This window comes from Phyllobates terribilis, unplaced genomic scaffold (genome assembly GCF_046119375.1).
Source record: "Phyllobates terribilis strain yellow unplaced genomic scaffold, ASM4611937v1 Scaffold_1__5_contigs__length_1240528914, whole genome shotgun sequence".
Classification (NCBI taxonomy): domain Eukaryota; kingdom Metazoa; phylum Chordata; class Amphibia; order Anura; family Dendrobatidae; genus Phyllobates; species Phyllobates terribilis.
Window position 1 is genome coordinate 1002829408 of NW_027362761.1, and position 12640 is coordinate 1002842047.

A 12640-nucleotide genomic window follows, 5' to 3' on the forward strand; every position below is an offset into this window, starting at 1 on the left:
GTAAAATAAAAATTCCTGATTATTTGTCTGTACTTTTTGAATTCATTAAAGATTTTTAGAGAAGAAAAATGCATCGGAAAGAAAAAATAATCACAATGTAAAACTTTGTAAAGTTCTTATAGCTTTAATGTAAATTAAAAAAAAAAAAAAAAAAAATGAGTGTGCATTACTTAAGTTTTGGGGGTATAGCTCAGTGGCAGAGCATTTGACTACAGATCAAGAGGTCCTTGGTTCAACTCCGAGTGCCCCCTGAAGATAAATCTTTTTAAACCAAATAATTCTAGCTTTATTACTTGTTTATCCATTAAAACATTTTAGGCATATAACGTTGAATGCATATTGATGTGCTTTCTTCATATGAAATCTATTTAAAAAATCAGCCAAAAGGTCGAAAAACGTTGTCTGTAAAAAGTCAATGTAAAAAATGTATAAGATGATACTTTTAGCACTTTGGAAGACTCTAAAACTAAGAATTGACTTGTAAAATAAAAATTCCTGATTATTTGTCTGTACTTTTTGAATTCATTAAAGATTTTTAGAGAAGAAAAATGCATCGGAAAGAAAAAATAATCACAATGTAAAACTTTGTAAAGTTCTTATAGCTTTAATGTAAATTAAAAAAAAAAAAAAAAAAAAGAGTGTGCATTAATTAAGTTTTGGGGTATAGCTCAGTGGCAGAGCATTTGACTGCAAATCAAGAGGTCCTTGGTTCAACTCCGAGTGCCCCTGAAGATAAATCTTTTTAAACCAAATAATTCTAGCTTTATTACTTGTTTATCCATTAAAGCATTTTAGGCATATAATGTTGAATGCATATAATGTTGAATGCATATTGATGTGCTTTCTTCATATGAAATCTATTTAAAAAATCAGCCAAAAGGTCAAAAAACGTTGTCTGAAAAAGTCAATGTAAAAAATCTATAAGATGATACTTTTAGCACTTTGGAAGACTCTAAAACTAAGAATTGACTTGTAAAATAAAAATTCCTGATTATTTGTCTGTCCTTTTTGAATTCATTAAAGATTTTTAGAGAAGAAAAATGCATCGGAAAGAAAAAATAATCACAATGTAAAACTTGGTAAAGTTCTTATAGCTTTAATGTAAATTAAAAAAAAAAAAAAAAAAGAGTGTGCATTACTTAAGTTTTGGGGGTATAGCTCAGTGGCAGAACATTTGACTGCAAATCAAGAGGTCCTTGGTTCAACTCTGGGTGCACCCTGAAGATAAATCTTTTTAAACCAAATAATTCTAGCTTTATTACTTGTTTATCCATTAAAGCATTTTAGGCATATAACGCTGAACGCATATTGATGTGCTTTCTTCATATGAAATCTATTTAAAAAATCAGCCAAAAGGTCGAAAAACGTTGTCTGTAAAAAGTCAATGTAAAAAATCTATAAGATGATACTTTTAGCACTTTGGAAGACTCTAAAACTAAGAATTGACTTGTAAAATAAAAATTCCTGATTATTTGTCTGTACTTTTTGAATTCATTAAAGATTTTTAGAGAAGAAAAATGCATCGCAAAGAAAAAATAATCACAATTTAAAACTTTGTAAAGTTCTTATAGCTTTAATGTAAATTAAAAAAAAAAAAAAAAAAAATGAGTGTGCATTACTTAAGTTTTGGGGGTATAGCTCAGTGGCAGAGCATTTGACTACAGATCAAGAGGTCCTTGGTTCAACTCCGAGTGCCCCCTGAAGATAAATCTTTTTAAACCAAATAATTCTAGCTTTATTACTTGTTTATCCATTAAAACATTTTAGGCATATAACGTTGAATGCATATTGATGTGCTTTCTTCATATGAAATCTATTTAAAAAATCAGCCAAAAGGTCGAAAAACGTTGTCTGTAAAAAGTCAATGTAAAAAATGTATAAGATGATACTTTTAGCACTTTGGAAGACTCTAAAACTAAGAATTGACTTGTAAAATAAAAATTCCTGATTATTTGTCTGTACTTTTTGAATTCATTAAAGATTTTTGGAGAAGAAAAATGCATCGGAAAGAAAAAATAATCACAATGTAATACTTTGTAAAGTTCTTATAGCTTTAATGTAAATTAAAAAAAAAAAAAAAAAGAGTGTGCATTACTTAAGTTTTGGGGGTATAGCTCAGTGGCAGAACATTTGACTGCAAATCAAGAGGTCCTTGGTTCAACTCCGGGTGCCCCCTGAAGAAAAATCTTTTTAAACCAAATAATTCTAGCTTTATTACTTGTTTATCCATTAAAGCATTTTAGGCATATAACGTTGAATGCATATTGATGTGCTTTCTTCATATGAAATCTATTTAAAAAATCAGCCAAAAGGTCGAAAAACGTTGTCTGTAAAAAGTCAATGTAAAAAATCTATAAGATGATACTTTTAGCACTTTGGAAGACTCTAAAACTAAGAATTGACTTGTAAAATAAAAATTCCTGATTATTTGTCTGTACTTTTTGAATTCATTAAAGATTTTTAGAGAAGAAAAATGCATCGGAAAGAAAAAATAATCACAATGTAAAACTTTGTAAAGTTCTTATAGCTTTAATGTAAATTAAAAAAAAAAAAAAAAAAAAGAGTGTGCATTACTTAAGTTTTGGGGGTATAGCTCAGTGGCAGAGCATTTGACTGCAGATCAAGAGGTCCTTGGTTCAACTCCGAGTGCCCCCTGAAGATAAATCTTTTTAAACCAAATAATTCTTGCTTTTTTACTTGTTTATCCATTAAAACATTTTAGGCATATAACGTTGAATGCATATTGATGTGCTTTCTTCATATGAAATCTATTTAAAAAATCAGCCAAAAGGTCGAAAAACGTTGTCTGAAAAATTCAATGTAAAAAATCTATAAGATGATACTCTTAGCACTTTGGAAGACTCTAAAACTAAGAATTGACTTGTAAAATAAAAATTCCTGATTATTTGTCTGTACTTTTTGAATTCATTAAAGATTTTTAGAGAAGAAAAATGCATCGGAAAGAAAAAATAATCACAATGCAAAACTTTGTAAAGTTCTTATAGCTTTAATGTAATTAAAAAAAAAAAAAAAAGAGTGTGCATTATTTAAGTTTTGGGGGTATTGCTCAGTGGCAGAGCATTTGACTGCAGATTAAGAGGTCCTTGGTTCAACTCCGAGTGCCCCCTGAAGATAAATCTTTTTAAACCAAATAATTCTAGCTTTATTACTTGTTTATCCATTAAAATATTTTAGGCATATAACGTTCAATGCATATTGATGTGCTTTCTTCATATGAAATCTATTTAAAAAATCAGCCAAAAGGTCGAAAAACGTTGTCTGTAAAAAGTCAATGTAAAAAATGTATAAGATGATACTTTTAGCACTTTGGAAGACTCTAAAACTAAGAATTGACTTGTAAAATAAAAATTCCTGATTATTTGTCTGTACTTTTTGAATTCATTAAAGATTTTTAGAGAAGAAAAATGCATCGGAAAGAAAAAATAATCACAATGTAAAACTTTGTAAAGTTCTTATAGCTTTAATGTAAATTAAAAAAAAAAAAAAAAAGAGTGTGCATTACTTAAGTTTTGGGGGTATAGCTCAGTGGCAGAACATTTGACTGCAAATCAAGAGGTCCTTGGTTCAACTCCGGGTGCCCACTGAAGATAAATCTTTTTAAACCAAATAATTCTAGCTTTATTACTTGTTTATCCATTAAAGCATTTTAGGCATATAACGTTGAATGCATATTGATGTGCTTTCTTCATATGAAATCTATTTAAAAAATCAGCCAAAAGGTCGAAAAACGTTGTCTGTAAAAAGTCAATGTAAAAAATCTATAAGATGATACTTTTAGCACTTTGGAAGACTCTAAAACTAAGAATTGACTTGTAAAATAAAAATTCCTGATTATTTGCCTGTACTTTTTGAATTCATTAAAGATTTTTAGAGAAGAAAAATGCATCGGAAAGAAAAAATAATCACAATGTAAAACTTTGTAAAGTTCTTATAGCTTTAATGTAAATTAAAAAAAAAAAAAAAAAAAAGAGTGTGCATTAATTAAGTTTTGGGGGTATAGCTCAGTGGCAGAGCATTTGACTGCAGATCAAGAGGTCCTTGGTTCAACTCCGAGTGCCCCCTGAAGATAAATCTTTTTAAACCAAATAATTCTTGCTTTATTATTTGTTTATCCATTAAAACATTTTAGGCATATAACGTTGAATGCATATTGATTTGCTTTCTTCATATGAAATCTATTTAAAAAATCAGCCAAAAGGTCGAAAAACGTTGTCTGAAAAATTCAATGTAAAAAATCTATAAGATGATACTCTTAGCACTTTGGAAGACTCTAAAACTAAGAATTGACTTGTAAAATAAAAATTCCTGATTATTTGTCTGTACTTTTTGAATTCATTAAAGATTTTTAGAGAAGAAAAATGCATCGGAAAGAAAAAATAATCACAATGCAAAACTTTGTAAAGTTCTTATAGCTTTAATGTAATTAAAAAAAAAAAAAAAGAGTGTGCATTATTTAAGTTTTGGGGGTATTGCTCAGTGGCAGAGCATTTGACTGCAGATTAAGAGGTCCTTGGTTCAACTCCGAGTGCCCCCTGAAGATTAATCTTTTTGAACCAAATAATTCTAGCTTTATTACTTGTTTATCCATTAAAATATTTTAGGCATATAACGTTCAATGCATATTGATGTGCTTTCTTCATATGAAATCTATTTAAAAAATCAGCCAAAAGGTCGAAAAACGTTGTCTGTAAAAAGTCAATGTAAAAAATGTATAAGATGATACTTTTAGCACTTTGGAAGACTCTAAAACTAAGAATTGACTTGTAAAATAAAAATTCCTGATTATTTGTCTGTACTTTTTGAATTCATTAAAGATTTTTGGAGAAGAAAAATGCATCGGAAAGAAAAAATAATCACAATGTAAAACTTTGTAAAGTTCTTATAGCTTTAATGTAAATTAAAAAAAAAAAAAAAAAGAGTGTGCATTACTTAAGTTTTGGGGGTATAGCTCAGTGGCAGAACATTTGACTGCAAATCAAGAGGTCCTTGGTTCAACTCCGGGTGCCCCCTGAAGAAAAATCTTTTTAAACCAAATAATTCTAGCTTTATTACTTGTTTATCCATTAAAGCATTTTAGGCATATAACGTTGAATGCATATTGATGTGCTTTCTTCATATGAAATCTATTTAAAAAATCAGCCAAAAGGTCGAAAAACGTTGTCTGTAAAAAGTCAATGTAAAAAATCCATAAGATGATACTTTTAGCACTTTGGAAGACTCTAAAACTAAGAATTGACTTGTAAAATAAAAATTCCTGATTATTTGTCTGTACTTTTTGAATTCATTAAAGATTTTTGGAGAAGAAAAATGCATCGGAAAGAAAAAATAATCACAATGTAAAACTTTGTAAAGTTCTTATAGCTTTAATGTAAATTAAAAAAAAAAAAAAAAGAGTGTGCATTACTTAAGTTTTGGGGGTATAGCTCAGTGGCAGAACATTTGACTGCAAATCAAGAGGTCCTTGGTTCAACTCCGGGTGCCCCCTGAAGAAAAATCTTTTTAAACCAAATAATTCTAGCTTTATTACTTGTTTATCCATTAAAGCATTTTAGGCATATAACGTTGAATGCATATTGATGTGCTTTCTTCATATGAAATCTATTTAAAAAATCAGCCAAAAGGTCGAAAAACGTTGTCTGTAAAAAGTCAATGTAAAAAATCTATAAGATGATACTTTTAGCACTTTGGAAGACTCTAAAACTAAGAATTGACTTGTAAAATAAAAATTCCTGATTATTTGTCTGTACTTTTTGAATTCATTAAAGATTTTTAGAGAAGAAAAATGCATCGGAAAGAAAAAATAATCACAATGTAAAACTTTGTAAAGTTCTTATAGCTTTAATGTAAATTAAAAAAAAAAAAAAAAAAAAGAGTGTGCATTACTTAAGTTTTGGGGGTATAGCTCAGTGGCAGAGCATTTGACTGCAGATCAAGAGGTCCTTGGTTCAACTCCGAGTGCCCCCTGAAGATAAATCTTTTTAAACCAAATAATTCTTGCTTTATTACTTGTTTATCCATTAAAACATTTTAGGCATATAACGTTGAATGCATATTGATGTGCTTTCTTCATATGAAATCTATTTAAAAAATCAGCCAAAAGGTCGAAAAACGTTGTCTGAAAAATTCAATGTAAAAAATCTATAAGATGATACTCTTAGCACTTTGGAAGACTCTAAAACTAAGAATTGACTTGTAAAATAAAAATTCCTGATTATTTGTCTGTACTTTTTGAATTCATTAAAGATTTTTAGAGAAGAAAAATGCATCGGAAAGAAAAAATAATCACAATGCAAAACTTTGTAAAGTTCTTATAGCTTTAATGTAATTAAAAAAAGAAAAAAAGAGTGTGCATTATTTAAGTTTTGGGGGTATTGCTCAGTGGCAGAGCATTTGACTGCAGATTAAGAGGTCCTTGGTTCAACTCCGAGTGCCCCCTGAAGATTAATCTTTTTAAACCAAATAATTCTAGCTTTATTACTTGTTTATCCATTAAAATATTTTAGGCATATAACGTTCAATGCATATTGATGTGCTTTCTTCATATGAAATCTATTTAAAAAATCAGCCAAAAGGTCGAAAAACGTTGTCTGTAAAAAGTCAATGTAAAAAATGTATAAGATGATACTTTTAGCAATTTGGAAGACTCTAAAACTAAGAATTGACTTGTAAAATAAAAATTCCTGATTATTTGTCTGTACTTTTTGAATTCATTAAAGATTTTTGGAGAAGAAAAATGCATCGGAAATAAAAAATAATCACAATGTAAAACTTTGTAAAGTTCTTATAGCTTTAATGTAAATTAAAAAAAAAAAAAAAAAGAGTGTGCATTACTTAAGTTTTGGGGGTATAGCTCAGTGGCAGAACATTTGACTGCAAATCAAGAGGTCCTTGGTTCAACTCCGGGTGCCCCCTGAAGAAAAATCTTTTTAAACCAAATAATTCTAGCTTTATTACTTGTTTATCCATTAAAGCATTTTAGGCATATAACGTTGAATGCATATTGATGTGCTTTCTTCATATGAAATCTATTTAAAAAATCAGCCAAAAGGTCGAAAAACGTTGTCTGTAAAAAGTCAATGTAAAAAATCCATAAGATGATACTTTTAGCACTTTGGAAGACTCTAAAACTAAGAATTGACTTGTAAAATAAAAATTCCTGATTATTTGTCTGTACTTTTTGAATTCATTAAAGATTTTTAGAGAAGAAAAATGCATCGGAAAGAAAAAATAATCACAATGTAAAACTTTGTAAAGTTCTTATAGCTTTAATGTAAATTAAAAAAAAAAAAAAAAAAAAGAGTGTGCATTACTTAAGTTTTGGGGGTATAGCTCAGTGGCAGAGCATTTGACTGCAGATCAAGAGGTCCTTGGTTCAACTCCGAGTGCCCCCTGAAGATAAATCTTTTTAAACCAAATAATTCTTGCTTTATTACTTGTTTATCCATTAAAACATTTTAGGGATATAACGTTGAATGCATATTGATGTGCTTTCTTCATATGAAATCTATTTAAAAAATCAGCCAAAAGGTCGAAAAATGTTGTCTGAAAAATTCAATGTAAAAAATCTATAAGATGATACTCTTAGCACTTTGGAAGACTCTAAAACTAAGAATTGACTTGTAAAATAAAAATTCCTGATTATTTGTCTGTACTTTTTGAATTCATTAAAGATTTTTAGAGAAGAAAAATGCATCGGAAAGAAAAAATATTCACAATGCAAAACTTTGTAAAGTTCTTATAGCTTTAATGTAATTAAAAAAAAAAAAAAAAAAAGAGTGTGCATTATTTAAGTTTTGGGGGTATTGCTCAGTGGCAGAGCATTTGACTGCAGATTAAGAGGTCCTTGGTTCAACTCCGAGTGCCCCCTGAAGATAAATCTTTTTAAACCAAATAATTCTAGCTTTATTACTTGTTTATCCATTAAAATATTTTAGGCATATAACGTTCAATGCATATTGATGTGCTTTCTTCATATGAAATCTATTTAAAAAATCAGCCAAAAGGTCAAAAAACGTTGTCTGTAAAAAGTCAATGTAAAAAATGTATAAGATGATACTTTTAGCACTTTGGAAGACTCTAAAACTAAGAATTGACTTGTAAAATAAAAATTCCTGATTATTTGTCTGTACTTTTTGAATTCATTAAAGATTTTTAGAGAAGAAAAATGCATCGGAAAGAAAAAATAATCACAATGTAAAACTTTGTAAAGTTCTTATAGCTTTAATGTAAATTAAAAAAAAAAAAAAAAGAGTGTGCATTACTTAAGTTTTGGGGGTATAGCTCAGTGGCAGAACATTTGACTGCAAATCAAGAGGTCCTTGGTTCAACTCCGGGTGCCCCCTGAAGATAAATCTTTTTAAACCAAATAATTCTAGCTTTATTACTTGTTTATCCATTAAAGCATTTTAGGCATATAACGCTAAATGCATATTGATGTGCTTTCTTCATATGAAATCTATTTAAAAAATCAGCCAAAAGGTCGAAAAACGTTGTCTGTAAAAAGTCAATGTAAAAAATCTATAAGATGATACTTTTAGCACTTTGGAAGACTCTAAAACTAAGAATTGACTTGTAAAATAAAAATTCCTGATTATTTGTCTGTACTTTTTGAATTCATTAAAGATTTTTAGAGAAGAAAAATGCATCGGAAAGAAAAAATAATCACAATGTAAAACTTTGTAAAGTTCTTATAGCTTTAATGTAATTAAAAAAAAAAAAAAAAAAAAGAGTGTGCATTACTTAAGTTTTGGGGGTATAGCTCAGTGGCAGAGCATTTGACTGCAGATCAAGAGGTCCTTGGTTCAACTCCGAGTGCCCCTGAAGATAAATCTTTTTAAACCAAATAATTCTTGCTTTATTACTTGTTTATCCATTAAAACATTTTAGGCATATAACGTTGAATGCATATTGATGTGCTTTCTTCATATGAAATCTATTTAAAAAATCAGCCAAAAGGTCGAAAAACGTTGTCTGAAAAATTCAATGTAAAAAATCTATAAGATGATACTCTTAGCACTTTGGAAGACTCTAAAACTAAGAATTGACTTGTAAAATAAAAATTCCTGATTATTTGTCTGTACTTTTTGAATTCATTAAAGATTTTTAGAGAAGAAAAATGCATCGGAAAGAAAAAATAATCACAATGCAAAACTTTGTAAAGTTCTTATAGCTTTAATGTAATTAAAAAAAAAAAAAAAAGAGTGTGCATTATTTAAGTTTTGGGGGTATTGCTCAGTGGCAGAGCATTTGACTGCAGATCAAGAGGTCCTTGGTTCAACTCCGAGTGCCCCCTGAAGATAAATCTTTTTAAACCAAATAATTCTAGCTTTATTACTTGTTTATCCATTAAAATATTTTAGGCATATAACGTTCAATGCATATTGATGTGCTTTCTTCATATGAAATCTATTTAAAAAATCAGCCAAAAGGTCGAAAAACGTTGTCTGTAAAAAGTCAATGTAAAAAATGTATAAGATGATACTTTTAGCACTTTGGAAGACTCTAAAACTAAGAATTGACTTGTAAAATAAAAATTCCTGATTATTTGTCTGTACTTTTTGAATTCATTAAAGATTTTTAGAGAAGAAAAATGCATCGGAAAGAAAAAATAATCACAATGTAAAACTTTGTAAAGTTCTTATAGCTTTAATGTAAATTAAAAAAAAAAAAAAAAAGAGTGTGCATTACTTAAGTTTTGGGGGTATAGCTCAGTGGCAGAACATTTGACTGCAAATCAAGAGGTCCTTGGTTCAACTCCGGGTGCCCACTGAAGATAAATCTTTTTAAACCAAATAATTCTAGCTTTATTACTTGTTTATCCATTAAAGCATTTTAGGCATATAACGTTGAATGCATATTGATGTGCTTTCTTCATATGAAATCTATTTAAAAAATCAGCCAAAAGGTCGAAAAACGTTGTCTGTAAAAAGTCAATGTAAAAAATCTATAAGATGATACTTTTAGCACTTTGGAAGACTCTAAAACTAAGAATTGACTTGTAAAATAAAAATTCCTGATTATTTGCCTGTACTTTTTGAATTCATTAAAGATTTTTAGAGAAGAAAAATGCATCGGAAAGAAAAAATAATCACAATGTAAAACTTTGTAAAGTTCTTATAGCTTTAATGTAAATTAAAAAAAAAAAAAAAAAAAAGAGTGTGCATTAATTAAGTTTTGGGGGTATAGCTCAGTGGCAGAGCATTTGACTGCAGATCAAGAGGTCCTTGGTTCAACTCCGAGTGCCCCCTGAAGATAAATCTTTTTAAACCAAATAATTCTTGCTTTATTATTTGTTTATCCATTAAAACATTTTAGGCATATAACGTTGAATGCATATTGATTTGCTTTCTTCATATGAAATCTATTTAAAAAATCAGCCAAAAGGTCGAAAAACGTTGTCTGAAAAATTCAATGTAAAAAATCTATAAGATGATACTCTTAGCACTTTGGAAGACTCTAAAACTAAGAATTGACTTGTAAAATAAAAATTCCTGATTATTTGTCTGTACTTTTTGAATTCATTAAAGATTTTTAGAGAAGAAAAATGCATCGGAAAGAAAAAATAATCACAATGTAAAACTTTGTAAAGTTCTTATAGCTTTAATGTAATTAAAAAAAAAAAAAAAGAGTGTGCATTATTTAAGTTTTGGGGGTATTGCTCAGTGGCAGAGCATTTGACTGCAGATTAAGAGGTCCTTGGTTCAACTCCGAGTGCCCCCTGAAGATTAATCTTTTTGAACCAAATAATTCTAGCTTTATTACTTGTTTATCCATTAAAATATTTTAGGCATATAACGTTCAATGCATATTGATGTGCTTTCTTCATATGAAATCTATTTAAAAAATCAGCCAAAAGGTCGAAAAACGTTGTCTGTAAAAAGTCAATGTAAAAAATGTATAAGATGATACTTTTAGCACTTTGGAAGACTCTAAAACTAAGAATTGACTTGTAAAATAAAAATTCCTGATTATTTGTCTGTACTTTTTGAATTCATTAAAGATTTTTGGAGAAGAAAAATGCATCGGAAAGAAAAAATAATCACAATGTAAAACTTTGTAAAGTTCTTATAGCTTTAATGTAAATTAAAAAAAAAAAAAAAAAGAGTGTGCATTACTTAAGTTTTGGGGGTATAGCTCAGTGGCAGAACATTTGACTGCAAATCAAGAGGTCCTTGGTTCAACTCCGGGTGCCCCCTGAAGAAAAATCTTTTTAAACCAAATAATTCTAGCTTTATTACTTGTTTATCCATTAAAGCATTTTAGGCATATAACGTTGAATGCATATTGATGTGCTTTCTTCATATGAAATCTATTTAAAAAATCAGCCAAAAGGTCGAAAAACGTTGTCTGTAAAAAGTCAATGTAAAAAATCCATAAGATGATACTTTTAGCACTTTGGAAGACTCTAAAACTAAGAATTGACTTGTAAAATAAAAATTCCTGATTATTTGTCTGTACTTTTTGAATTCATTAAAGATTTTTGGAGAAGAAAAATGCATCGGAAAGAAAAAATAATCACAATGTAAAACTTTGTAAAGTTCTTATAGCTTTAATGTAAATTAAAAAAAAAAAAAAAAAGAGTGTGCATTACTTAAGTTTTGGGGGTATAGCTCAGTGGCAGAACATTTGACTGCAAATCAAGAGGTCCTTGGTTCAACTCCGGGTGCCCCCTGAAGAAAAATCTTTTTAAACCAAATAATTCTAGCTTTATTACTTGTTTATCCATTAAAGCATTTTAGGCATATAACGTTGAATGCATATTGATGTGCTTTCTTCATATGAAATCTATTTAAAAAATCAGCCAAAAGGTCGAAAAACGTTGTCTGTAAAAAGTCAATGTAAAAAATCTATAAGATGATACTTTTAGCACTTTGGAAGACTCTAAAACTAAGAATTGACTTGTAAAATAAAAATTCCTGATTATTTGTCTGTACTTTTTGAATTCATTAAAGATTTTTAGAGAAGAAAAATGCATCGGAAAGAAAAAATAATCACAATGTAAAACTTTGTAAAGTTCTTATAGCTTTAATGTAAATTAAAAAAAAAAAAAAAAAAAAGAGTGTGCATTACTTAAGTTTTGGGGGTATAGCTCAGTGGCAGAGCATTTGACTGCAGATCAAGAGGTCCTTGGTTCAACTCCGAGTGCCCCCTGAAGATAAATCTTTTTAAACCAAATAATTCTTGCTTTATTACTTGTTTATCCATTAAAACATTTTAGGCATATAACGTTGAATGCATATTGATGTGCTTTCTTCATATGAAATCTATTTAAAAAATCAGCCAAAAGGTCGAAAAACGTTGTCTGAAAAATTCAATGTAAAAAATCTATAAGATGATACTCTTAGCACTTTGGAAGACTCTAAAACTAAGAATTGACTTGTAAAATAAAAATTCCTGATTATTTGTCTGTACTTTTTGAATTCATTAAAGATTTTTAGAGAAGAAAAATGCATCGGAAAGAAAAAATAATCACAATGCAAAACTTTGTAAAGTTCTTATAGCTTTAATGTAATTAAAAAAAGAAAAAAAGAGTGTGCATTATTTAAGTTTTGGGGGTATTGCTCAGTGGCAGAGCATTTGACTGCAGATTAAGAGGTTCTTGGTTCAACTCCGAGTGCCC

The 12640-nt window shown here is 28.9% G+C and overlaps 9 non-coding genes across 9 annotated transcripts; all 9 read left to right on the forward strand.

Annotated features, from left to right (window-relative positions):
• Positions 1–179: 179 nt before the first annotated feature.
• TRNAC-ACA (transfer RNA cysteine (anticodon ACA)) lies at positions 180–251 on the forward strand. The gene has a single exon. It is a non-coding gene; the product is annotated as a tRNA-Cys (tRNA).
• A 1377-nt stretch (positions 252–1628) lies between these two features.
• TRNAC-ACA (transfer RNA cysteine (anticodon ACA)) lies at positions 1629–1700 on the forward strand. The gene has a single exon. It is a non-coding gene; the product is annotated as a tRNA-Cys (tRNA).
• Positions 1701–2583: 883 nt separating this feature from the next.
• TRNAC-GCA (transfer RNA cysteine (anticodon GCA)) lies at positions 2584–2655 on the forward strand. Its single transcript has one exon. It is a non-coding gene; the product is annotated as a tRNA-Cys (tRNA).
• A 1356-nt stretch (positions 2656–4011) lies between these two features.
• Positions 4012–4083, forward strand: TRNAC-GCA (transfer RNA cysteine (anticodon GCA)). The gene has a single exon. It is a non-coding gene; the product is annotated as a tRNA-Cys (tRNA).
• Positions 4084–5913: 1830 nt separating this feature from the next.
• TRNAC-GCA (transfer RNA cysteine (anticodon GCA)) lies at positions 5914–5985 on the forward strand. The gene has a single exon. It is a non-coding gene; the product is annotated as a tRNA-Cys (tRNA).
• A 1355-nt stretch (positions 5986–7340) lies between these two features.
• TRNAC-GCA (transfer RNA cysteine (anticodon GCA)) lies at positions 7341–7412 on the forward strand. The gene has a single exon. It is a non-coding gene; the product is annotated as a tRNA-Cys (tRNA).
• A 1357-nt stretch (positions 7413–8769) lies between these two features.
• TRNAC-GCA (transfer RNA cysteine (anticodon GCA)) lies at positions 8770–8841 on the forward strand. Its single transcript has one exon. It is a non-coding gene; the product is annotated as a tRNA-Cys (tRNA).
• A 1355-nt stretch (positions 8842–10196) lies between these two features.
• TRNAC-GCA (transfer RNA cysteine (anticodon GCA)) lies at positions 10197–10268 on the forward strand. Its single transcript has one exon. It is a non-coding gene; the product is annotated as a tRNA-Cys (tRNA).
• Positions 10269–12099: 1831 nt separating this feature from the next.
• Positions 12100–12171, forward strand: TRNAC-GCA (transfer RNA cysteine (anticodon GCA)). The gene has a single exon. It is a non-coding gene; the product is annotated as a tRNA-Cys (tRNA).
• Positions 12172–12640: the final 469 nt, after the last annotated feature.